Source organism: Cydia amplana, chromosome 16, assembly GCF_948474715.1.
Source record: "Cydia amplana chromosome 16, ilCydAmpl1.1, whole genome shotgun sequence".
In the NCBI taxonomy this organism is placed as follows: domain Eukaryota; kingdom Metazoa; phylum Arthropoda; class Insecta; order Lepidoptera; family Tortricidae; genus Cydia; species Cydia amplana.
The window spans coordinates 5,594,295-5,621,198 of NC_086084.1; the positions used below are offsets into that span (position 1 = coordinate 5,594,295).

Sequence of the window (26,904 nt, forward strand, 5' to 3'; positions counted from 1 at the left end):
TAAAACTTTGAACTTAAATCGTTGTAAGAGCTGCCTATTTAACTTTGTATTTTTTTAGTATTAGATAACTACATTAATTTTAAGAATTTAAAAGATTCCACACATAACACTCATAAATCATAATATATGTTTAAGCTTCTTTTCACTCAGAATAAAACCATGTTTAACAAAGTTGCATTTTTATTACGAGATAACACCGTAGGAATAGTGTAGGTACTTTATTCGCGACGCGGGCGTTTCCAAAGTGTTTACATGCACTCTAAGTGTTTTGCGCTTCCATTATTTCCATCTTAACCGCTTATTACGGACATGGTATCACAAAGATAACAATTTTAGCACCGCTGTTTGAATATTTAAAGCACTTAAGTACAAATGTCTTCATTAACATTTTTAGTGTCAAGAATAGTATGCGTGTCTTATTCGAGATGGATGTACAAGACGTCGGTTTTGTACTTTTTAATCAACATAGGCAATATTGTAATTTGTACAATAAATATGTAATTACTATGTAACCTATAAATATGTAATTACTGTGTAACCTAGCGAACCCCCATGGCTACGCCATTTTGAAATTGGTAAATCCAAAAATAATATCGTCAAAAAGTCCATGTATAATAATCAGACAATTTTACGAGCTTCGGTAGAAAAATGCGACCTATTGAGGAAAACAGCAGAATATGCGAAAGCAATTTTGGTCAAGCTTTCGGTTAATAATAGTTATTTGTACAACAAGAGATCAATGTTTGATATTTCTTCAAGTGCTTATTTTGAGTCCCGTGCAAGCGAAAGATTCTATACTACTAATTTAGAATCTTGAGCGTAGTAAGGGACTCAAAAGCGCACGAGATGTAAATAACTTTGATCTTGTGTAGTTCACAAAATTTTTCACCTCAGCAGTTGTTCTCACATATTAGAGAACCCGAAAAATGTATTTCTTCTTCATCACTTACCTCTATTCACTCATGTTTTCTTAAGATATACCAACAATTAAGTTTTCATCTCAGCAGCTCGAACAAGGGTACTTTGCTACCTAAAAACAGTGAGCAAAATGCGATTTTACTCACTGTTTTTAAGTAGCAAAGTACCCTTGTTCGAGCTGCTGAGGTGAAAAATAAATTATTTGATTTGAGAGATCACTGACCTACACTGACAGTGCATAAGTTTATTTTGTTTATTTGGCTCGATGCAGGAGATTGTTCGGCGACTTCTGTTTTTTCTAATTGAATTCATTAATAACCTTTAATCATTTACGCAAGCCTTAGGACTAATGATGCTTTAAAGTAACCTAACGGAGTTCTGTGATTTAACTGTTTTACAATACAATAAAATGCATTAAAACTTCAGATAACGATGCCTAGCCCTGGCACTATAAATGTATATACCTATACATCATTAGACTGCTATTAAGTACCGCAATACTCATGTGGCATAAGTGCATGTTACCATAAGATGCTGCAACAAAGTGCAAATGCTATTTTATCTACAACAACTTTCTTATGTCTTTAACATAGGGTCTAATTCCAACTTTAAGATATTTACGTCACGTTTGCTAAAGATACGATATAGATAGGATATGTTAGTGTCTAAAGTGATGTTATTGTTTGAAAAAATATCACCTTTGACACTGACATATCCGAACTATAACGTATCTTTTGCAACATTTTGACGTATCTTAAATTTCGAATTAGACCGATAAGCATGATAATGCAATAGCGTCCGAATTCCAAACATATTATTTTGTTTCTATTATTTTAAATTCGAAATTATGTCATCGATATTAGAATGACCTAATTGTCACTTAAACTTTAATAATACCCGATAACATTAGATATTGGTTCTGTTATCTGTAATGCCAGATTTCCCGTTCGTCATTTGTTTTCACACTAATTGAATCATCCTAATCTTAATGTATGTTAATTGATAAACCTTCGGAAGAACACGCCTTTTTATTACTTGGCCGCTATCAAAAGCAAAAAGGTTCGCATACGACTGACCGATATTTACGACCTATTTCAAAAGGCCGGTAGTTTGCCAGCGATACCTTTACAAAACGATGACACCTAGACGCCTCTCAAGGATCTGTTTAAAAGCTTCGGCTCGGTTTTATTTGCCTTTTATGACTTTATTCGAATGTAAATTGGCTTTAATTCGTATTTACATAAAAAACGGCGCCAACTCCATTCGCCGATAAAGTGATGAAGTTGTCACAAAACATGTAAGTTTTTGTTTATGCATAAATATGTATGGACTGTGAATAAATTCAATATTGACACACATTAGCAAAAAAAGGTGTTAATGACCAAATATTCCGTTTCATCATATTTATCTAAGATTAATATCGAAGCCACCTACAAAACTTCCTTCTGGAATTTATAATATGACCCTACTTAGAGGAAAATTTTAAATTTTTAGTAGGTGTCTCTGTGTTAAAGAAACTTAATACTTACTACGTTTACTTATTTAATATTTTTACTATGATATGAACTAGAAGAAACCAGAAATGCCCTGCAGATAATCAATTACATGTTTTCACACTGAATATCATATTATCTTAATCGATAACACGAACCTCGATGAATGGGCGCCGACTCATTAATAACCCTAATCTGATCACAATGATCTCGCCCGTTTATCAGCAAATACTTAAAGCATGGCGCGATAAATCTCACATAGTGGTAATTGAAAACGTCTGCTAATAGACTATTAATTAGGCTTATAGCGAGTTAACAAATTAGCTGTCTAGAGGCGCGAGTTTTAGAACATGATTTGTGACGTGTGCCGCCGTGTTTGGCGTTTATGCCTTATTTCAAAGTATAATTGGTATCTCTATTAATTTGTCATGCTGCGGCTGTAGTACGGTCGCATTTTTATCGCCTGTCACTATGTTTGTCACGTTCTAACTCTTCTAACAGGTATGTAAGTGCGAAAGTGACAGGCATAGTGACAGGTGATAAAAATCCTACCATGCTACCGCGGCAGGGTTAACTGCTGCGCTGTTTCGCGTTAGATGTAGGCTTTGCAAGTGTAATTTGCGTTGAATTTGCCATTTTAAATAACTTAGGTCAAACTGACACTTAATTTCACCATTTTCCGTAAAATTACAATTACTTAAGTCAACACAGCAAAGTTAACGGTGACGTTTTTGGACCACGTACTTTCCTATTGTTATAAGCCGCGACACAACTCAATTAATGGAAGAATTATGTAGATCTTTAGTAGCTTGTGTCATTTGATTGTTTAAATACAATAAACTGTAAAAAAATCAAAGGAAAACCAAAAGACATCGAAATATTTTCATAATTACTAGCAACTATTAACATAATACATATCGACGACTCTACGTTTTTCATTAAGTGCCTCATTATTCGGAAATCAAGTAGTAATAAGTTAAATCGAATTAAGGTAAGCATTAATCAAAGTGTCACAGACCCGAATGTAATAGAATCAACACCTATTCGGTTAATTTTGGTATTACTTAATGGGTGTCGTGATATGTGGAGTCAGCAGTAAATAATGTTGCTTATTAAAACCAAGAGACAGATTCAGATTTTAAATATACTATACCAATCGCATCGAGTCGCGCATTTATACATATACTTACTTACCTACTCGAACTCAAGGGTTGTTGCGAGGGCGATGCAATGAGGTTAATATTAGTTATTATTATTATCTGTCGTGTCTCCCCTAAATTTCTCCACTGATCTTTATCCAGTGATATGTCTGGCCACTCCTTCAAGGAGTCCAGTTCATCCCGCCATCGCCGGCGAGGACTGCCATCCTCGATTTAAGTTTTGCGGGCTCCCACTTCGTATAGTAGTTTTCCCCACAACTTATTAGGCATCCAGTAGAATCAAATCATATCATATTTATAAAGTCTGAATACACTTTCAAAGTGACACAGTTACGTAATTGGGCAGAAACCTTTAATTGGGTATAATAGGTTCTTATAAATCAATTAATATGCCTTTCTTGTGCTCCGATTGTATCGTGTTACAGCCGTTAGCTGTAGCAGATTGTAATCATTCACAGATTTAATGCTCAGTAAAAGGGGTTCAGCACTCAAACCACTGCTTTCAGCAACATTTCTTTTATTACATTGATATACAGGATTAGTTTAAGATTACAATAATATCAAATCGAACATAACCTCGGGCAACGCGCGCCGCCATATCTATCTGACAGTTCTCTCTCTCTACCATAGATACAATACAATAACCCAAAAGTATAAAGCCAGGTGCGTACTACATGATTATCAGTGTAAAGCCACATACAGAACATTAACTAGGTATTGTGATGCTTATAGCTCGGCCGTCCTTTTATTTAAAGTGAGTCCTCTCACTAAAAACAATTGTACATTAATAACAACAGTAATATATCATGACAATTTTATCGATATCAAACAAACATTCATAAGAACAGTTTTTGTAAACTTCTGACTATAGACCTTTATTAGCCAATCACAGCCAATGACTATTTGCATATATGTAAGTATGTATTAACCTTATTGAGAAATCAATCTTCTGACTTCACATGCTTTAACCTGAGATCATGTAAACAATAACTTAATACAACCAGCTAACCTTATTGAGAAATCAATCTTCACACTTCACATGCTTTAACCTGAGATCATGTAAACAATAACAATACAACCAGCTAACCTTATTGAGAAATCAATCTTCTGACTTCACATGCTTTAACCTGAGATCATGTAAACAAAACTTAATACAACCAGCCAACCTTATTGAGAAATCAATCTTCTCACTTCACATGCTTTAACCTGAGATCATGTAAACAATAATTTAATACAACCAGCTAACCTGGTTTAACAACCTTCTTTCGATAATCTTTCAATATACTTATATAAACTAATTTACATTCATGGTCTGCTCTAGACAGTCTGCCAAAGTATAAACCAACATCAACAATCACAGTCTGCCCTCAAGGCCTGCTCTACACAGTATGGCAAAGTATAACACGTCATAAACAATGACAGTCTCCCCTTAAGGTCTGCTCTAAATAGTTTAGCAAAACATAATTCATCATAAACAATCACAGTATTCACAGTTTGCAAAACATAATTCATCATAAACAATCACAGTCTGCCATTAAGGCCTGCTCTTAATAGTTTGCAAAGCACAATTCATCATAAACAATCACAGTCTGCCATTAAAGCCTGCTCTAAACAGTTTACAAAGCATAATTCATCATAAACAATCACAGTCTGCCATTAAGGCCTGCTCTAAATAGTTTACAAAGCATAATTCATCATAAACAAACTCAGTCTGCCGTTAAGGCCTGCTCTAAATAGTTAGCAAAGCATAATATGTACATCATAAACATCACAGTCTGCCATTAAGGCCTGTTCTAAATAGTTTGGCAAAACATAATACGTCACAAACATTCACAGTCTGCCCTTAAGGCCTGCTCTAGATAGTTTGGCAAAACATAATACGTCACAAACATTCGCAGTCTGCCCTCAAGTCCTGCTCTTAATAGTTTGGCAAAACATAATACATCATAGACAATCACAGTCTGCCCATAAGGCCTGCTCTAAAAGTTTGGCAAAGCATAATACATCATAAACAATCACAGTCTGCCCATAAGGCCTGCTCTAATAGTTTGGCAAAGCATAATACATCATAAACAACCACAGTCTGCCCTTAAGGCCTGCTCTAGACATAATCCCAAAGTATAAATTGTTATGGCCTGCTCTAGACTTGACTAGTCTAGACAGTCTGCCACTACGGCCTGCTCTAGAAGACAGGCTGCTATCAAAGCCTGTTCTAGACAGTCTGCCAAATTCAACCTAGACAATCTAATAATTTGATTTGGTATGGCCTGCTCTAGACTAGACCAGTCTAGACAGTCTGCCATCACGGCCTGCTCTAGAAGACAGGCTGCTATCAAAGCCTGTTCTAGACAGTCTGCCAAGATCCAACCTAGTCAATCTAATAATTTGATTTGGTATGGCCTGCTCTAGACTGGACCAGTCTAGACAGTCTGCCATCACGGCCTGCTCTAGAAGACAGGCTGCTATCAAAGCCTGTTCTAGACAGTCAGCCAAAGTTTAAATCATCAACATCATAAACAATCGCGGCCTACCCCAGACAGTCTGCCTTCAAGGCCTGCGCTGGTCAGTTTGCCAAAGTATAAACTAATATATATATTTTAATTTGGATCAGACAACAAAGCCCATATTACAATAACCTAACTTTGCCAAAACATAAACTAACATAATAAACAGTCATGGCCTGCTCTAGACAGTCTGCCATTACGGCCTGCACTAGACAGTCTGCCAAAACTCAACAGTTATATTCTAGATTCATAATATTAATATGATAACTAGCAATCATGTCAGCGAAGAGTCTCGAACAACACCTAGAGATACTCTCGCTGGGTCGCTGGATCAAGGTTCAGATGCAGAAAGTGGTAATCTTGGACACGGCGCGTATGTACGTCGGTTCCTCACTCTGTGGCTCTGACCATCGGCAGCTTGGGCCCTGCCCACTGCTGGCAGCACAATCTTAACAGTTTAACCTCCTTTGCTTCAGTCAGCTCTTGCTGCGAAGCCCTCGCTTATCATCAATGAAGGGCCGTTCAGCCAGGTTACCAGCGTTGAAACATAAAAAAAATAAAAATGTTATAATTATTGGCAGTAGCAACGATCGTTTTAGTCTCAGTCCTCGTCAATAATTAATTCATTGATCATGCACATCGACTCAGTCAATCACTATCATCATCAATTAATCTTACTATATACATCATCCATATATCGTCATCAAAGTGGTCGGTCAAGCATTATCGCCGAATACGATGAAGCATACAAATCAAGGAAGTTTAAATTAATGATATTAACATTTCAGAATGTAAAAGAGACTTGCACCATTAATGGTGTCACAATTATTCTACATCAATTTACAAAAGAAATAAGTTTGAAAATATAAGCAACAATTTCAAAGCATTATTATTAGCAACATGATGTCTGGTCGCATTGTGGATACTTTTACTGAGATTGCAAATGAAAACGAAAAAGAAAGTTTATTTTCTGTTAACGAGTACAGGTTCATTTACAATGGTTAAGATCTCCTAGTAGGTATTTAAAAAAGAAAGTGAATAATTTCACTCTATTTGGAATTCTTGAATACCTACTTCATACCTTTGAATTGATGACAAGCGGTATTTATATTTAAACATTATTGCACAAAATATACACCAATGTACAAATTTGTCTCTCTAAATTTATAAATTTAGTGCAAGTCCTGTCCGGTAAAAGCATTTGTTAAACGGGATTGGCTAAACAAGAACAGATTACTTTTCCGTGCTGTTGACTCAATATTTGTCTAATAATATTGCATAGTATTCAGTTATATTTTTTTAAAATTTTACTAGGTATTCAAAATTGAAATAAGTAATGCAGTTATACATGCGTAATGTGTGTGTGTGTGTAATGGATGGCGACTAATAAATGATTATGATTATGATTGCAATCCAGTAATAAACCAAAAATGAAACTATGAATTGTTGCTATGAAATACAATTTATTTGTGACTTTACGATTTCATTTGCTTATAGGGTGAATTAAGGTATTGGAATTACTTTTAATTACTTCCAATGGTTCCAATAATATAATAGGTGGGGTAATGTCGATAGTATTTGCTACGGTATACTCCGTGTAGTATACAGTAGTACTTATTTGGAGTGTTTTCTTTCCGGGTGCATGTCACCCCAAGGTTTATTGCTGCGTTTTTGCCGATTTCTGTGGCTGAATCCCTATTACTTTACTATTGTGAAATATTGGACGAAGTTTAGGACGAAACATCAGGACCATTACCTTAGATTTTCCTTAGATACCTACTCATCGTTACTAAGATCGTAATCAGACGTCAATGTCGTCATGGATATCAATCATTATCTTCATCAAAAATCATCAACATTAATTAATTAAAATAACAAATATTCCATCAATTCATCAACTCAGAAATAACATCTAAAATATGTTTTATTTTTTTATTTTTATTTATTTATATAAACAGATTATTCAATGACCTGATGGTCCTGATGTTTCGTCCTAAACTTCGTCCAATATTTCACAATAGTAAAGTAATAGGGATTCAGCCACAGAAATCGGCAAAAACGCAGCAATAAACCTTGGGGTGACATGCACCCGGAAAGAAAACACTCCAAATAAGTACTACTGTATACTACACGGAGTATACCGTAGCAAATACTATCGACATTACCCCACCTATTATATTATTGGAACCATTGGAAGTAATTAAAAGTAATTCCAATACCTTAATTCACCCTATAAGCAAATGAAATCGTAAAGTCACAAATAAATTGTATTTCATAGCAACAATTCATAGTTTCATTTTTGGTTTATTACTGGATTGCAATCATAATCATAATCATTTATTAGTCGCCATCCATTACACACACACACACATTACGCATGTATAACTGCATTACTTATTTCAATTTTGAATACCTAGTAAAATTTTAAAAAAATATAACTGAATACTATGCAATATTATTAGACAAATATTGAGTCAACAGCACGGAAAAGTAATCTGTTCTTGTTTAGCCAATCCCGTTTAACAAATGCTTTTACCGGACAGGACTTGCACTAAATTTATAAATTTAGAGAGACAAATTTGTACATTGGTGTATATTTTGTGCAATAATGTTTAAATATAAATACCGCTTGTCATCAATTCAAAGGTATGAAGTAGGTATTCAAGAATTCCAAATAGAGTGAAATTATTCACTTTCTTTTTTAAATACCTACTAGGAGATCTTAACCATTGTAAATGAACCTGTACTCGTTAACAGAAAATAAACTTTCTTTTTCGTTTTCATTTGCAATCTCAGTAAAAGTATCCACAATGCGACCAGACATCATGTTGCTAATAATAATGCTTTGAAATTGTTGCTTATATTTTCAAACTTATTTCTTTTGTAAATTGATGTAGAATAATTGTGACACCATTAATGGTGCAAGTCTCTTTTACATTCTGAAATGTTAATATCATTAATTTAAACTTCCTTGATTTGTATGTGAGGTGTGAGGATTAAGCCTGGACTATCCCTATAGTCCAATATGCAAAATTTCCATACATCCAATCAATCGAAAATAATAATAATAAAAGAATGTATGACAAATCTGTAACCGATAACATTTAAAATTTCGAAAAATTCTGCTCATCTGTTTTTCATCTTTAAATTATATAAACCTTGCTCATATACAAAATTCAGGCTTAAGAATGAATTACATAAACTAATGAATTGGGTTATTGAGATACATGACATTTGAAACAATAGCATGAAATAGATGTGAAACTACCAGCATCATTTCAAATTTAGAATTCATACTGTGTGTAATTCCATTCAATCATTATTGTTTCTATATGCTTCTCTCTAAGTATCCAGATTGATAATTTTCAGTATAACAATGATATGCAACTACATGCATGTACCTACCTATGTAGAATATACCATTCAATATCTTCAATTATCATTTTTTTAATCCCTTTTTCATACACAAATGTTCATAAATAATTATTTTTTTGTTGTCAAATCAAAAACTATTTTCTGTCTTTTGTCCAAAATAATTTATATGCACATTTACCTATTATATTATTTTATTCTGAATTAGAGACCGGAGTATAGAGATAGAGATATATCTAAATAAGTGTGGTGCCTGCTAAAGGCCTCTTCTAACTCTTTCCATTGACAACTGTCATGGGCCAATCTCCTACAATTCTAGCCCGCTATCATTTTCTTCCTCTCATTTTCGCTATCCCATCATTTTATCATGGCGATAACCTCTGTGATACTGATCCATAACATTGTTTTGTTATCTCTTACCATATATAGGCATTATATACTCATGCATCATTAGAAACAATATACCTTTTAGTGTCATTAGACTATCCAAAAAAGAATAGTAATAATACCTAGTAAATATTCAACTAACATCATTATACAACTCAGTGTTAATAACTAACTTCACTGAGCACCTGCATTGTATAATGCCATCCTTACCCTTTTGACTTCCTTCGTAACCATGTTGGCTCTTAATAATAGCTCTGTGTCTCACCAATCTCACCGTGACGAAGCTGATGGTTGTTTTGCTTGCGTTCTCGTCGAGATCTATTCTCATTGTATTCCAACATGTCATCTCACAGTCCAAAAACAAACAATGACAAAAACACGGGTTAATAACTAGATCAATATATAGCGAACATCCAGTGCATTGCAAATTTAAAACACTTTTTATGGTAAGCAAACAAAACCAATTGTCAATCATTTTGTTTAGCGTACAAAATATGAAATCTATCTTGTATCATATATATACTTTCTATTGCTTTCATTATGAAATGAACTCTTAAAAGACCAAGCAACTTACATTTCTACGCACCTCTCGTCATCAGTGAGAGCGACGATCGTGAGCTCTCAGGTGGCTGACGTAACCTATCTTTGCAGTGAATGTACGTCCACATTCACCGCAGGTCAGCAGCCCTCCGACAAAATTGTATTTGATGACCGCAGGTGGTCGCGCCTTTAACTCATCAGTCATCACAGACATCACGCTTCGCGTAGTTCCACTCGCCTCTGCTCTTCAAAGGCTTGCACTTTTGTATTCATTGTATGCCTTCACTTCGGCCGATCTTGTGCGGAAGTCTCCCAGTGCGATGGTTCAATATAGCACCTCCATACAGGTGAAAACAATCATCCAATTTCTATGTGGGCATTTGAATTCACAATCCCGCTTTCTGAGATGTAATCATTCACAGATTTAATGCTCAGTAAAAGGGGTTCAGCACTCAAACCACTGCTTTCAGCAACATTTCTTTTATTACATTGATATACAGGATTAGTTTAAGATTACAATAATATCAAATCGAACATAACCTCGGGCAACGCGCGCCGCCATATCTATCTGACAGTTCTCTCTCTCTACCATAGATACAATACAATAACCCAAAAGTATAAAGCCAGGTGCGTACTACATGATTATCAGTGTAAAGCCACATACAGAACATTAACTAGGTATTGTGATGCTTATAAGATTGCATTCAACTAAATTAGGCATTTCAGTGTTAACTTTTAGAAGCTCTCAATTTAAATATTAGGTACCTTATAGCGAACTAAAATTATGGATACTCTAATCTCAGCCACTGTGGCAAATAGCTTCAACCTTAGCGCAGCGTTGTCAAGCCAGATACGAAATTATGGTCATAATTAATTAATTAATTATATTTAGTGACCTATACCTTTGTTTAAAATGTTCGGGTAGGGTAGTACCTACATGCCAAGCGATTAATTTAAGAAAAATTACTACACTTTATTCCGTAGATAATTAAAATTATGGTTCTAAAAGTTTTAATACCTTAAAATAAATTGGAAACATGATTAATAATATGCGGCTTACCCTATGCTTTTCTGGGTCCTTATGCGTCACGGGCACGTGCTGATGGAAAGCTAGATAGGTATATGCTATCAAAATCAGAGCACCAAATGAGGTATAAGTGTCACTTAATGTTATAGTTTTATATTCAGGTTAATCAAGCAACTAACCTAAGATTAGATTCGTTACATAAAATCTAAGTGTTTGCATAAAGTACTTACGAAAGTCAGTAGGGCGGCAAGAAGACAGGAAGTCATCATGTTGCTCTTCATGTTTACTCGACTCGACATGATTATCTTTAGATAGCACAAGTTTTTATCCAAGAACAGCTTTTTAGCACCGCACGATGACACGGAATCATTTTTTTAAACTAAGCAATGCAAGATAAATTTCATCATATTACGTTCATTTAGTTACATTTTACCATAACTAACAAGTTACACTTTTAATTTAAATACTCTTATACCTATATATTATTTTAATTACATATAAGTGTTATGGTGGTGAACAGTCCAACGATTATAGCGCTTTCCCTAGATAGGCACACAATAATGTGTACTTTTTTGTATATACGACATCTGAATTGTATTATAAATTATATGTAGACACTATCTAACTTCCTATTTAGACATTAACGGATACATCAACAGAATAATTTATCCTAATAACTCAGTGCCTGGATATTGATATACGGCACGCTTTACGACCGCTAGATTTGAAATCCCTATTAAATTTATTGCCTATCTATTACGGGCTAAGTCAAACAACACCGGTATATTGGCCTTTAACTATTTATGACAAACGGAGCACCCGTAAAATAAATGGAACAGAGCAATTTGCATCGCAAACCAAATTAATATTGGCGAAGGTTAAACTCTCAAAAGATCGTAGATTTAGAGCGGGTTATGTTCAGGCGGCCTAGCCAAGGTGACGATCGCTTGCGCTTCGCTATCGAATCGCTTTGTAGTCTCTCTATCACTCTTCCATATTAGTGCGACAGTGACAGTTGCGTTTCGATCGCTACGGAGCGTAAGCGATTGGCACGTTGGCTACGCAGCCAGATGGTGGTTCGGTGGAGTGATTAGGATTACTTTATTGTTGGTAGTGGATCGTAAGAGATGCCAAGAGAAACGTACGCTTTGATCTGACCAGACGAATTGCACTTACGCACAGAACCCAAATCCCTGCTGATATCTTTACGATATTGCGGTACGTGCCTTGACAAAATCTGCATTGCATTTACGCTGCATTCAAAGCTTGTTTTAGTTTACATAAAATATAGCGACATCATACGGCGTGTATAGCAGATTATTCGCCATATTATTGTTATTTATTGTCTGAATAAATGTATGTCAAATGAAATGTATTTTCAATTGTATGTTATCTCAACTGGATACTAGTCTATAACGCATGCAAAAGTTACGTGACTTTAGGTCAAGTTTCCACGCGAAACACGATATTTCCCCCATATAGTACTAACACCCAGCACACACATTTTGTGGGATCCCGCCATTCAAAACATTTCACTACATATTTCCGAGAGTGTGACCAAAAGCAGGCGGTGGCCGTGAGCCAAACGTCCACGTCTCATTGTAGACGTGTCTGCATACTGCATCACTAAATATGAATCCTTGCATTTATTTACTTAATATAAAATTTTATTCTGACAATGTGGTATAAATACCGTACGTCGTCGACTAACAGACCTATAAAAAACACTATTTTGGCGAAAAAATCGGCGTGGTGACGGAAAAATTGAATCGTCTTTATTTACCTACTGATGTAAATTCTATGGTCAGTTCACTTAAATAAAGTACAGAAGTTACCGACTGAGATAAAGTAAGACGCCGATTGTGCATGCTGTAGAATGATAATCAAGACATGTGGTAGGTATTGCGACTTTAACGCCGAGTGGCAGAGGTTAGTGTGGCTTTAAAAGCAAATTATTTATAGGTATGTCTTTACTGACCAGCTCAATAAAAACGTAGTTGAGTAAACCTATCGTATAAGTTGCTAATGCACATTTGATTAAATATAGAGAAGGGAGCTAAAATATATTCGCAATAAAACTGCCATAACCGAACAAGATGGCCAAACAGAAAAAATATAAACTATTCAAATTATTGTCACCTCTCTTTACCTTAAAACAATTTAATTGTTACTTCAAAGTTGATTTGAATATATAACACGGAACAGTGAATTCCCAAGATGGTCCTACACCTCCCTATCATTTATCATTGTAATTTAGGGTCCCTTTTAACCTCGATTTGTTCGCGTGGCACTAGTAAATATGTCAATTATTGTTATTATGATATCCCGCCCGGCCTAGCCGCTGCTTTTACAGCTTAGAGCCACATCGTAATTTAAGATATATGGATAAGTGAACAACTTGGATTTATTACGTTCGGAGTACAACTTTTAACATGTTATATGTAGTTTTTTATATTCAAATATTCGTTTCATTTTTAGGGATATCTAAAGATTGTTGCTGCTTCTCTGATTTTTAGGTTTTACATTTAAGTCACTAACTTAGGATAGCGATATACTAATCAAACTAATAATAAAAACTTAAACATCTACTTTTAAATATCAGTCATGTTTTTTCAAGGCGGTTACATTTTATGTTTCTAGAGAAATGAAAGCAAATCTGAAAGTTCATAAAAATTTCGCTATTTTTGTATGCCAGTGAACTTTTAAAGTTCTATTTATAAATATTTCGGTAGATCTCAGTGCTAAGAATAATATAAATTCCATTACCACGAATAATTAATACCTATAATAATACATATCGGTATTGGCCAACCGCCAAGCACTAATTATTTTCTAGTTTCGTTTTACACATGACATTAACGTCACGAACAATGTAGGTATGTAAAGTGCAATGCATTTGTGTAAGCTCTCGTTTTAATATGTGTGTTTAATGGGACAATGTCACGCGCACCAGAAATATTATGACATGCAACTAAGTCTAGGTCTGAAGCGATGAATGACCACTGGCAGATCAAAGGTAAGGTAAGTGTTAAATAGCTTTTGTTTATCATTAAATAATTTTCAGATTTATTTTCGAACATGTACAAAACGGTGTAAAGTAAACGTACCAGTGCTCGACATGCTAATGTCCAATAGATGACACCCTGCTGTCACCTCTATTGACAATGACCAGGGGTCGGACAAAAAGTGCGGATGACGTAAAAATGACGTAATCTTGCACACAGGATGATGTTTGAGTTTGTATTTAAACTTCCGTGTGACATGTAGTAACAAAGTAGTATTAATGAAGTAACAAAATAATCGTAAATAAATCCATGGAATTAATAATACAGGTGGTAGGGTGATGTAGTGAATAAAATAAATTTCATGAAACTTGCCACAATATTCGAGTAAAGATGTGACATTTTAGAGCGTTTTCTTATACATTAGTAAATATAAATTTTAGCTAAATATAATCGTGAAGATACAATAGCTAAACAATAACGTCAAAAAAAAAGTCAATTTATTGTTCATCTGATTGACAATGTGTCAGTCAAAAACGTACTTACTCATTTCTAGTGGCGATATCGTTTAATAAAGAGGTTGATAAATGATAAGTGATAATTGTTTATGAAAATCAAAAATACTATTTGAAATCATCCTATAAGTGGTTTGACGTCATCCGCACTTTTTGTCCGACCCCTGACAATGACGTAAGTTTCGTTTACCTTACATCATGCGCTTCATTTTAAAGTAGGTATTATCACTTTATATTATTACTTTACAAATGAAGTGAAACACAAAGACATGATGTTTGCTGGAAGAATACCAAAGTAAACCATTAAACTTCAAAACGATCCTAATCGTACACACCAAAGAAAACGTGGGCAATTGTTCCAACTAAAGAGCACGAATCACCTAAAGTGAAGACATTACTCAATACAGATCGAACACAAACGCTATCGCTCCATCTAGCTGCGCACGCGTCGCTCAGCTGTCAGCTACCGGCGTATTGTTTGTCTGTCTGATCTACTAACCGATCAAAAGGACGTAACTGTAACCATATTCCAGCGATATATGTCGTTATTGATTAACAAGGGTCATATCACTGCTTATAGTAAACATTGATTCTGAGATGAAATGTCGTAATTGAGATCGGCGTTGGCTATTAGGCTAATGAGCCTGTCAATTTGGATTAATGACTATCTGTTTCGCTGGCAGGATCTGTAAGTACTTATACTTATGCGGAGAAAAGTTCGCTTTCAGAATTCCTTTTACACAATGACTATTATGGTTTCCCGATCTTAATCTAAAGCTTTTTTTATAACAATTTTGTTAAAACATAACCAATTCTAGAAAAATTAAAGTCTTAAACAACAGAGACGCTACAACTTGGCTCATTATTTTGGTAACCTACATTCAGATCTCTGTGATATGAGAGGAATATAGACATTAATTTTAAAAACCTTCGCAGTCGACAGTTTAGATGAGAGCAATGATAAATACACACCAAACATATGACTTCATTCCGCAATCAAAAATAAAAGCTACCCGATACCCAAGGAAAACTACATTTTTATGCTAATACTTGGAGTAGGTATCATCCATGTCCAATAACCTAATGTAGTAAAATGTTTTGACCTGATGTAACAATATTAGTTCTGCCACCTACGGAGATTTGATAAAGACAAAGAATTATGAATAAATGAATAGAACATTATGAATGTTGTGACTCAACGGAAACTGTAACAGAATAACTTTAAGTTAACATGATGATGATGATGACAAGGGAAGTAAATAAAAATGATACATACAGAAAAGAAGATCTATGAAGATTTTTTAGTACGACTAGGTATGTACAAAATATAGAATAAGTAATTAGATAGTTATGTATCTTTTTTTTTTATTCTTTTTTGTTTAGGTAATAAGACTTACATTGTGTATTACTTGTAGTTTATAATTAAGTGAATAATTAATAAATAATTAATATTGTCCTTCGCTGCCTGAAATACAGGGAATCCTAGACAGGCATTTGTAAATCACTTGTCTTAGTCTTTAATTCTTAGTATTTAAGAGCAACCACTGTACTATACTTTTCTCAAATATTTGTGAAATTATTTGTATTTGTAGTTATAATGTAAGTTATAACTTCTTTACAAGAATTGATGATTGGAAGGAAGAATTACATACTGGACATGGAACTGGATACACATGGTGAAGTACGTGTTAGTTGGCTGCTTGTATCCATAAGTTTTTATAGATATGTAAACGCTACTCAAACTATGCACAAAAGCTTGCAAGTGGGCAGGGCCACTTTGAATGACTTTGTTTTGTATGAAATGTACTAAATTTCATTGCTTTTTAGCATATAACAGTAACGTGACATGGTCGTTTGCAAACAGTTTATGAGTTCTCTGTAAAATGCTCTTCAACTTGGGAGTTCCGAACATAAAACAATTAGCGTTAGTTCCCAGGTTTATTTTATAGTTGCATGCTATGACTGAACGCTAGTTTGTAAAATTACTGCAAAACTAGCGTTGACTAGTACAAGCACGTCTCAAGATGCGATGAAAATTTTCTTACATGTACCAGTAAATGTATATTCGAGAAAAATATATTTTATTTTTTACTGGTTTTGACCTTCATTATTCCTGCTACATTTATTGTTTAAAGTACTTTCAATTGTAAGCCCTACAAAATATATTTAAGAGAAATTGATCACCTAGACAAGCCCTTTTAAAAAAGCATCCATTTTTTTCTTCAATCTGTTTTCGACTGACTAACTAAAAACTAAGTTCAATACTTAGGTGAAACATGAGTACTAATTATACACAATAGTAAAAATTAAATACACGTCGCGGATTAGAGTAAACAATTAAGAAAATGATAACCACTACTACTGTAACGAATTTCGAACAATTGAATGATGATTAATAGCTGTATGTTGAAATTAAGATGCCTCTGTTAGTACGGCGAATTAGGGTTGTACATTTACACTTCGTGCACTCTGTACCTACACAAAATATTTCTTGCTCCCTGTACACATAGTTATATTTATAATGTGTAATTTCGTGTTGATGGTAAATTGATTTTATTTCTCTGATAAATAAAATAGAATTTTTAAAATCTTATTTCCTGTACTATTGTAGTTCAATTACTTTTTTAATCAAAACCAATTCGAAAGCGACTATCCCCACGAAATGCCCGATGACTTATTTTTTTTTCCGTTTACGCTCTCATAAAGTTAGAAGCCTATAGCAATACTATTACTTTTTCTGTGCTATAGCAATACTTTCTTCGAGTGCAGCTTTAGTTTGTATATTTTTGACAAAGTCATTAATATACCTAGGCAGAGTCAGTGCGGAAAGAGAAGAATCGTGGAATGTATGGGGCCCAATACATCTTTACTTTGCCACATCCCTAACAACACTTTAACAGTTGTTATTGAGACCTTCTAGCCACAATTTGTTGATGACTATTTGCGAAGCTTTTACAGTGTTCCGTTAATGGGTTTTAACGAAAAATTAGCAGAAGCGAGTCATCAGACGCGGCAGACGCGTTGTCATCCTTGATTAGTGGTTATCCGCCGAATCATTGAGCCGATGTACTCGTTCATATATTTTATATCTGTACGTATGTTTACGATTGTGCCAGATAAATGAAAAACCGGCCAAGTGCGAGTCGGACTCGCGCACGCAGGGTTCCGTACCACTCCGTAAAATGGAGCAAAAAACGGAAAAAATAACGTTTGTTGTATGGGAGCCCTACTTCAATATTTATTTTATTCTGTTTTTAGTATTTATTGTTATAGTGGCAACAGAAATACCTACATCATCTGTAAAAATTCAATTGTTTAGATATATAACGGTTCATGAGATACAGCCTGGTGACTGACAGATGGACACGGACAGTGGAGTCTTAGTAATAGGGTCCCGTTTTTACCCTTTCGGTACGGAACCCTAAAAAGTACATTGACGAAGCTTGCGTTGTGGATTTTGCCTACCTTACGAATATTAAACAAATAAAAAAGTCTATGTACGTATGTTCAAAATGCGTACATCACTTGCAGACAAAATTTGCTAGGTATAGAACTGCAGCGAAATAAGAGATAGGTATACTTTTTTGTCTATTTTTAACAGTTACCTATTACTACATTGAATGACATCGTTGAAATTAGCCGTAAATTATGATATTATTCGACACGGTATTATGACATGTTTGTTAATACCAAACAAATCAAATGTCAAATGTCAATGTAAAAATTGAATCGTGTTTTATTTTTGTATTAATAGGTACGTTAGGTGTTTAGAAAATAATTAAATAATTGATCGTTTGTGCACCTTTTAAAAAACAAGAAGAATTGTGTTCACATTTTATTTCTAAAATAGAGTAAATAAAATTATTCTGGCAAGTACCTATATGTCATCATTGTTGTTGATCAAATCCAAACGCGTCACAGTAGACGAAGTCAGAACTATTCCAAGCCGCTGACTAACTCCATATTTACCGCCGTGAGTTTAAACGCATTTCAATAGTTCGCCTAGATAATACGTTGCGATAGTAGTGTCCTGATGGCCGTGAGATTGTTCGAAACCGGGAAGAGGATATTCAACTTTCGGTCTCTAATAGGGATGATGACACATGTTGAATTTTATAACGAAATCTAGTGAAATAGATAGCAAACGAGCAATTTATCACAATAATGTGGATATTAAAATAAAATAATTACAAAAATCTAGTTTTTTTTAACTTCCAAAAACGATAAAAGTAAGGGTACCATTCGATTCTTTACATTTCATGCAAAAAAATATTGTATAGCAACTATACAGGGTGTCCCAAGAAGTAGTGATATACTGAAGCTGGGAGGTAGAGGACCTAGAGGGCTATCTGAATCACCCCCATGTATGTTCCGCGATTTTTCGTATTTTCGGAGTTATGATTTTTTTTAATTTTTCACCTATCGCCGAGTACGATGAGATTTTTATTTATGGTGACGTGAATTATTGCGGTAGATGCTTGATTTTTTTTGTGTGCTAAGTTGATAGATAGGCCAATTCAGTATGGTAACATTTACTATCGTTAGATCTTTGAATGGAATTAAAAAAAAATTAATGCCAAGAAAGATAAAATTACCCAGTATGTTCACAACTTCAAGGGCGCTTAGAAAAATAAAACGTACTGGGTAATTTTATCTATCTTGGCATTATTTTTTTTTTTAATTCCATTCAGAGATCTAACGATAGTAAATGTTACCATACTGAAAAATCGCGGAACATACATGGGGGTGATTCAGATAGCCCTCTAGGTCCTCTACCTCCCAGCTTCAGTATATCACTACTTCTTGGGACACCCTGTATACATAAACGCAATATTTCACCGACAAAAACGCAATTTTCTTGTTTTGTCCATACTACAATATGGGCTCCCAGAGACCTTGACGTCACGTTCCCTTATCGTTTTGTTTAAGGCGTTTCGCGAGTGAAGTGCGACTGTCGGCCTTTGACTACAACTTCTGACTTTTGTGTTACTTTAATGCAATGGGTCCCATATAGACATTTGATTCTAAAAACAAACCCGATCGATTGATACCATAAATGAAAATTAGTCATGTAGCCTATCTTAACTGGAACATTTTTTGTTTGTTAAGTAGAAAAAGAACATTGATTGTTGACATCCAACATTAATTTGCTTATTTGCTTTATATTATCAGATGGGTCTGGCCACAAAAAATTACACCTTTAAAAATAAGATACATCAGAAAACTCAATAAGAATAAAATGCCGAGTGACCCTAGACCAAAGAATAGGCATCGCCATTTGGCGTAGGAATGTAGCCAGCCTTATGGGCACCCTTCCACAAGGGACAGACCGTAAGTTTAGTTTATACTTAATTGTACCTAATGTTAGATCACAGAAATAGGACACAGGAATCTCATGCCTGAAGCATTCCACTAGAGTGTGCTGTGGAATGCTACTAGGTATCAGATAGTTTCTGTACTCGATTGATCGAGCTACGTTAAGAAGGTATTTATTAGTCAGTTTTAATCGTCAACCGACAATAAGGAGATTAGTGAGTTTGAGCTACGAATGAATGAGAATTAATGAATGAATGAGTTATGGAACAGACTTACTGCACCGGTGCGAAAGGCGATGTTTGTAATCCATTATAGATCCAAGAAAATACGCGACTTCAATTTACATACATGGTGTAAGATATATGCACAGGTATTAAACCTAATGGCTCTCATCATTAACCTTACGGTTAACTTAGCTGTTTATTTTTTGTTTGCATATAAGTTTAATGTTACTTGTAGTAAGGTTCAATATAGAAAGATTCTTGTCGAATTAACGTGTGATTGTCATGTTAAAGTTACATCGTTTAGCACCTTACAGTATTAATTGTTGGAGATAAGAGACTTTTAACGGTACTTAAAAAGTTTTGGGTGTTCGATGCTTGTACACAACTTTTTGTGCTTAAATTTACGTATGAACCAATGTATAGTTCTGTTTTTTTATATTACTCGCACTTCTTAACAACTTTTTTTAGAAGGGTAACCGGGCACTTTGAAAACTAAAACTTTAATAACAGTTGCTTAAAAAAATAGAGTTCGATATTCGAATTTGTTTTTTTTTCGGACCGAAGCTAATGCGCTGGCTGTCGCGCGCCGCGTTGTGCACTACTGGTGAGACGCGCACGCGCCGGACCCATTGATATGTGGAAAACCGAGTGGGAATGTACCGGGAGGACTAGTGACTTGGGAGGAGGGTAATGGATGAAAACTGTACCATCTTTTTTATTATTAAGGATGAAAAATACAAATATCAACTTGAAATAGTTATATATTCAATATTTTCATACAGATACCATTATGCACGTAACACGCAGCATATTTTAAAGTAAAAATTTAGAACGCTATGTTTTTTTTTCAAACGCAAATACGAAATTAGGTGTTGTTGTTCAACTATGATATTATGATATATATGATTCAAAAAACGTTAAACAAATTAAAATTATCTCTTTGAGAGTGTGTGCTATTAAACAAAATAACAATTTTTGCACGAAAAATGATACTAGTCCTTCATTACATTAAATAGTTTCTGATGAACTGAAACAGAACATGGAAAAGCAAGCGCAATACCTAAAACACTTTAACGTTATGCACCTAGTGCATCTCATACATCACTAATGCATCCAACATCATAGAGTAGCAGATTTAGTTTCGTAAAGCTCGAGAATCGAATAAATCACTCAATCAATCGACGTCACTCGATCGATTGAATCAACATTCGAAATTTAAACCCAGTACGGTAAAGATGAAGGAAAAACTAATTTGGAGTCAAGTTTTAGCCGATTTTATTTATAATCTTGTGAAAATATTCCGTTCGGTAAGTAAATTGACGATCTACAAAAATGTGATCGACTTATTTATGTATGGTACCTACCACATTTTACATTAGTACTGTAGCACGAAGTAGTTCATTTTAGTTCTTTTGTCTGGGGAATAAAATTCATATCTGCATACGTTTTTGACTTGTCAACAGAGTAGTGCATATCATTGTTTAATATTTCAGCGTCAGTTTCTGATACACACGACGTATATGAAGAAAAAACAGCATTTTCTGTAGAATTCGCTACGGCAGGAAGTTATTGATAGTACTTTAGGTGATGAATTTACTTAAACAATATTTTTTCCCACAAAATTTCATTTCATAAATTGGAAAATTGGTACATTAAATTTTTAAGAATAAATAACATTATCATAAATATAAGGACATATTTCCTAATTATGTTTTCGATGTCCGCCCGAAACATCAAGCATCGTAATGTATGTTTCATTTTATAAATACCTAAGTACTAACGTTACAGCTTATGGCCTTAAAGTCATTCAAAACACAATTAATAAAAAATAATGTGTCAAAATTGCAAATATTATGAGCAGATAAATATAAATATCTGGGTGACCGAGCTTCGCTCGGAAAACATATAAAAAACTCGAAAATGCGCGTTTACCCAGAGATAAGACCTAGCTTAATCGATTTTTCGCCCCCGAAAACCCCCATATAGCAAATTTCATCGAAATCGTTAGAGCCGTTTCCGAGATCCCCGAAATATTTATATATATATAAATAAACAAGAATTGCTCGTTTAAAGGTATTAGATAGATAGATATGTGTACCTCTACGGGTTGTATTTCATAGCCGATTCAGATGTAGCATTTCATCACAGACGAATGAACGTACGTTACAATACCGCGGCAAAATCTGCCAAATTATTCAAAATGACCACATGACAACAGCTAATAAAATGAACAGTTAGATGTGTCCCATCAGGTATAACAGATATTTGGAAATCCGTTTGAAATTGAAATTTATAGCGAAAGAATCACATAATAGTGAGCTTTTCAATTGCTGTTACTGCTGTAAATGGTTGATGGGGCAGAATGATTTAATGTCTGTGGTCTTATTTTAGTACATTGCAGAAACTTCATTCAATGTCATTTCACGTTTATTTATTAAGTAATAACTTACGCCTAAATCATAATCATATCTACACATTTCATTTTCTACGCAGCGTCATAAAATAATCATTTTAGTGTTATTCAATATTCTTGTGACAAAATGGTAATTTCTGGACACATTTTGCAACAAAGTAGGTAGACTGTTTACGTTAAATTATACATTCTTGATTAGCGAATAAATATTGGCATTAGGCTTGAGCATGTTTTACGTGGTTCCTGAGAATCTCTTGGCTAATCTTTTTAAACTTGTAGGTTTGTATATGTATGACAATAAACACTTCATTGCTAATTAAATTTATAAATAGCTGTTACTCACAAAATAATGGTTCGCATTGTATTCAATAAATTGTTATTGTAATAAAGTGTTATTAAACTCTAATCTAAGTTTCTGTCTCACCACATTGGAAATGTCATCGGTCGATCGTCTATTTTATTTTAACAATTTCTAGAAAATTCGGCGTAATGCGTAATTGTTATTTTAGTCGAGTGGTTTTATTCTAAATCATAGTGCATTAAGGTAATTTAGCGTAGCAGGATCATTCTCTGAGAATAAATATGTCTGCGTTTGCGTCTAATTGCCACGACTCTTTTCAAACAGTTTGTAATATGGGTCGCGGCATTTTAGACCGCACAGACATATTTTTTGAGAATGACCCCCTAGGCCTAGCCAAGCGTTCTAATAATTAGCTATCGATCCTAAAAGTAAACTCATTTCTGTGCTTGCACTGTAACCTGTAACTGTAACTGTAACTTTCAAGATTCTATCAATTAGGATAGGTACTTACTCTGAAATACATACCTAATAATGTAAGTGCATTTTAATGTGAAGAAATAGATCGTTTCGGGATTCGAGAGATCGTTAGTTTCATTAATAACACATCGGTGGCAAAGAAGCACACGGGGCGCCTGATGGTAAGCGGTCACCGTAACCTATTGACGATTGCAACTCCGGAGTGGTATATGCGCATTGCCGACCTCTTAAAAATCAGTACACCTTTTCCGACGAACCCAAGACTATAGCCCCTCGAGAAAACCTCTGCAAAAAGCTCATTCCACAGCCGGAGTGAACGCGGGAGGGAATTCCTCTTAAATCGCACAGTGCGCGACCATATAAGTAAGTCTGTATTAGAAAGACACAGTCATAATAAAGGACTCGTTCATTTAGAGTCTTCTTAACCATTTAACCGCCGTAGACTGATGAAAGAAAAATCACATCAAATAAGGGCAGAGGTAAACAATATAGCTGAACCACAAAATAATTGTCACATTGAGAATTGACGCTTTAGGCAAACCTCTCTTATTAGGTAAATTAATTGTTTGTTAAATTTTGATGTAACAGTAAATATAGTGAATATTTTTATAATACAACCAGTATTATGTTTTTTTTTTAAACTGTACTATAAACTGTATATAAGACATACAAAATCGGGCTCATTTCGCCGCGGTATGATAAATAAGACGAAACTTCGTGTAACTTCGTACCGCCGGCGACACGAGCACGCTCGGTGAAACATTCTGTGGCGGTTAAAAGGTTAAAACGAATAGTTCCTAACAAGCGTTAGGAGTTGTCACATAGAGAGTACGAGTAAAGTACGTAACATATTACACATGACAATAGGCACCAACATTGTCACCAAGCGAATACATAATTTACCTTTAGCCATAAAATCAAATATTCAGTGTCATTGGCACACATACAATGGCAATAAAAGATTTATGTATTCGCATTGATACAGATGAGGTAGGTTTGGGAGGTTTAAATGGAAAACTACATAACATAGGTAGGTACCTAATAATAGTTAGGTACATATTTAAATAACAATGGTAAATGGTAACCACTGAAATTTTTCGCCGAAAAACACGTAATTTTAAATAAATCGGATTAATTTGGAAATCCAAGGAATACATTGCGGACCATTGAGGTGACATCAATTCAGCCGGCCGATCAAATGACGCAATGTAATGAATGCGAGTTCTCGCGCCGTCTAAATGAGCCCTAAAGGTTGGCGCATAGCGACATCTACTATTTTTCCTTTAATATATATAAAAGTAATATTGATTTCTTCTTAACATGAAAGATAAATCCGTTCCTTCGAAAGCTTGGAAAGCCTCATACATTTTTATGTACTTCAAACGAGTTGTACACATCGATCAGTCGTGTTTAGTATGAGGCGCCGGCGCAAGATCCGCGATTAGAGGCACGAGCCTATTCTGTCAGGCTAGGCGGCACTACAAACAGGTAAGTACGAGTACTTCATCGCGATAGGCTCGAAATTGGCGCTACAGGCAAAATACAAGGAAAGTCAAGTCTCAATTTGAAGTTTAACATTTACTATGTCATCATTTTCCTCGCGTTGTCCCGGCATTTTGCCACGGCTCATGGAGCCTGGGGTCCGCTTGGCAACTAATCCCAGTAATTGGCGTGGGCACTAGTTTTACGAAAGCGACTGCCATCTGACCTTCCAACCCAGAGGGTAAACTAGGCCCGTATTGGGATTAGTCCGGTTTCCTCACGATGTTTTCCTTCACCGAAAAGCGACTGGTAAATATCAAATGATATTTCGTACATAAGTTCCGAAAAACTCATTGGTACGAGCCGGGGTTCGAACCCGCGACCTCCGGATTGCAAGTCGCACGCTCTTACCGCTAGGCCACCAGCGCTTCTACATACAACACAACATTTACTATGTATAAGATAAATATGCAACTTTAGGAACAAATCAAATTATTTTATTAAATATGTTTTGATTTGTGTCTTTTTAAATTAATCACGCATACTAAATTTTTTGTCGAATACTAAATAAAATGTGACCAAACTTTCCAACACCGGATCGGCTTCCGCCACTTGTACGGCTTAGTCACTTTTTCTATAGTATATGACTTCTATTTCAGTTTATATAAATATGCGTTAATAGCTTTACAAATTTACGGTGAGCTTAATTTTTTTTTACTTACATTACATATGCACATTACTACCACATATGCAATTTTTAGGGTTCAGTACATCACTCGCGTGATGTCCGTCTCAGCTAATTTGCTTCGAAATTACTTCCTTCTTTTGACAAAATGTGTCAGGTGTATGGTATAGTTATAGGTAGTATGCTCTAGTTTACCCTCATATGCATACAAACACCAAACTATATTACCTACTTAAAATCAAATAGCATTACAATTGACAAAATTCGGTCAATAAATTTTAAGTTATTCGTCAAGAAATTATGCATTAAAACATTGAGGTGTACAAGAGACGACATCTCGAACAAAATGTTTCCGCACCTCAGAGAAGTGCATGCACTTCTTTGCTTTTAGTACGTCACCGACCATTGACGAGATGCCACACATGTACAGAAAATTAAAAAAAAAACTAAAAAAATAAATATTGCCTTCGTGCGTGTTAAAAATATGCAACAATAGCACAAGAAAATATAATAAAAGGGATGGAATAACATTTCACCGGTAAGCAATGGAATAACTGTTGATTTACTATTATTTAGTTTTCAAAGTAAATGTTTGGTCGTAGAAAAAGTATTGTATGCAACGTTGTGTAACTGAGTCAAAAAATACTCGTGGCGTCTTTATTAACAATTTTCGGCTTCGCATGCATGCATGCACTTCTCTGAGGTGCGGAAACATTTTGTTCGAGATGTCGTCTCTTGTTATATACCTCAATGCATTAAAATGACATCACGGTGTCAGCGATAAGAATCGCTATTTTGATTGACCAATTAGCAAGTCCCGCGGTACTAATGGGATGCAAATGGCGTGAAGATATCCAGAATACCCCCGCCAACATGGAACCAGACATACATTTCCCATTTTAGGAGAAAGATTCTCACCCGTGAGATGAATATTACGTTTTCTAGAAAATTCCTCGAGTGACTTACTATGTAGCAGATTCGTAGATTGAATGAGATGTGTAAAGTCGTAGATTCTTGCCTCGAATCTAACAGTGAATGTTGACTATGTTATAATTAAATCAACGAATATGTGCTACGTAGGTTATCAT

At 34.9% G+C, this 26,904-nt stretch overlaps 2 protein-coding genes across 2 annotated transcripts in view; one reads left to right on the forward strand and one right to left on the reverse strand.

Annotated features, from left to right (window-relative positions):
* Positions 1-26,904, reverse strand: part of LOC134655379 (thrombospondin type-1 domain-containing protein 4-like) — a 64,387-nt gene that overhangs the window by 12,874 nt on the left and 24,609 nt on the right. The gene's annotated exons all lie outside the window — the stretch shown is intronic.
* LOC134655408 (proteasome subunit alpha type-4) overlaps positions 7,262-26,904 on the forward strand; it is a 102,186-nt gene continuing 82,543 nt past the window's right edge. The window contains exon 1 of the mRNA XM_063510870.1: positions 7,262-7,278. The gene's annotated coding sequence lies outside the window, so the exon portion shown is untranslated. The remainder of the gene's footprint in view (positions 7,279-26,904) is intronic.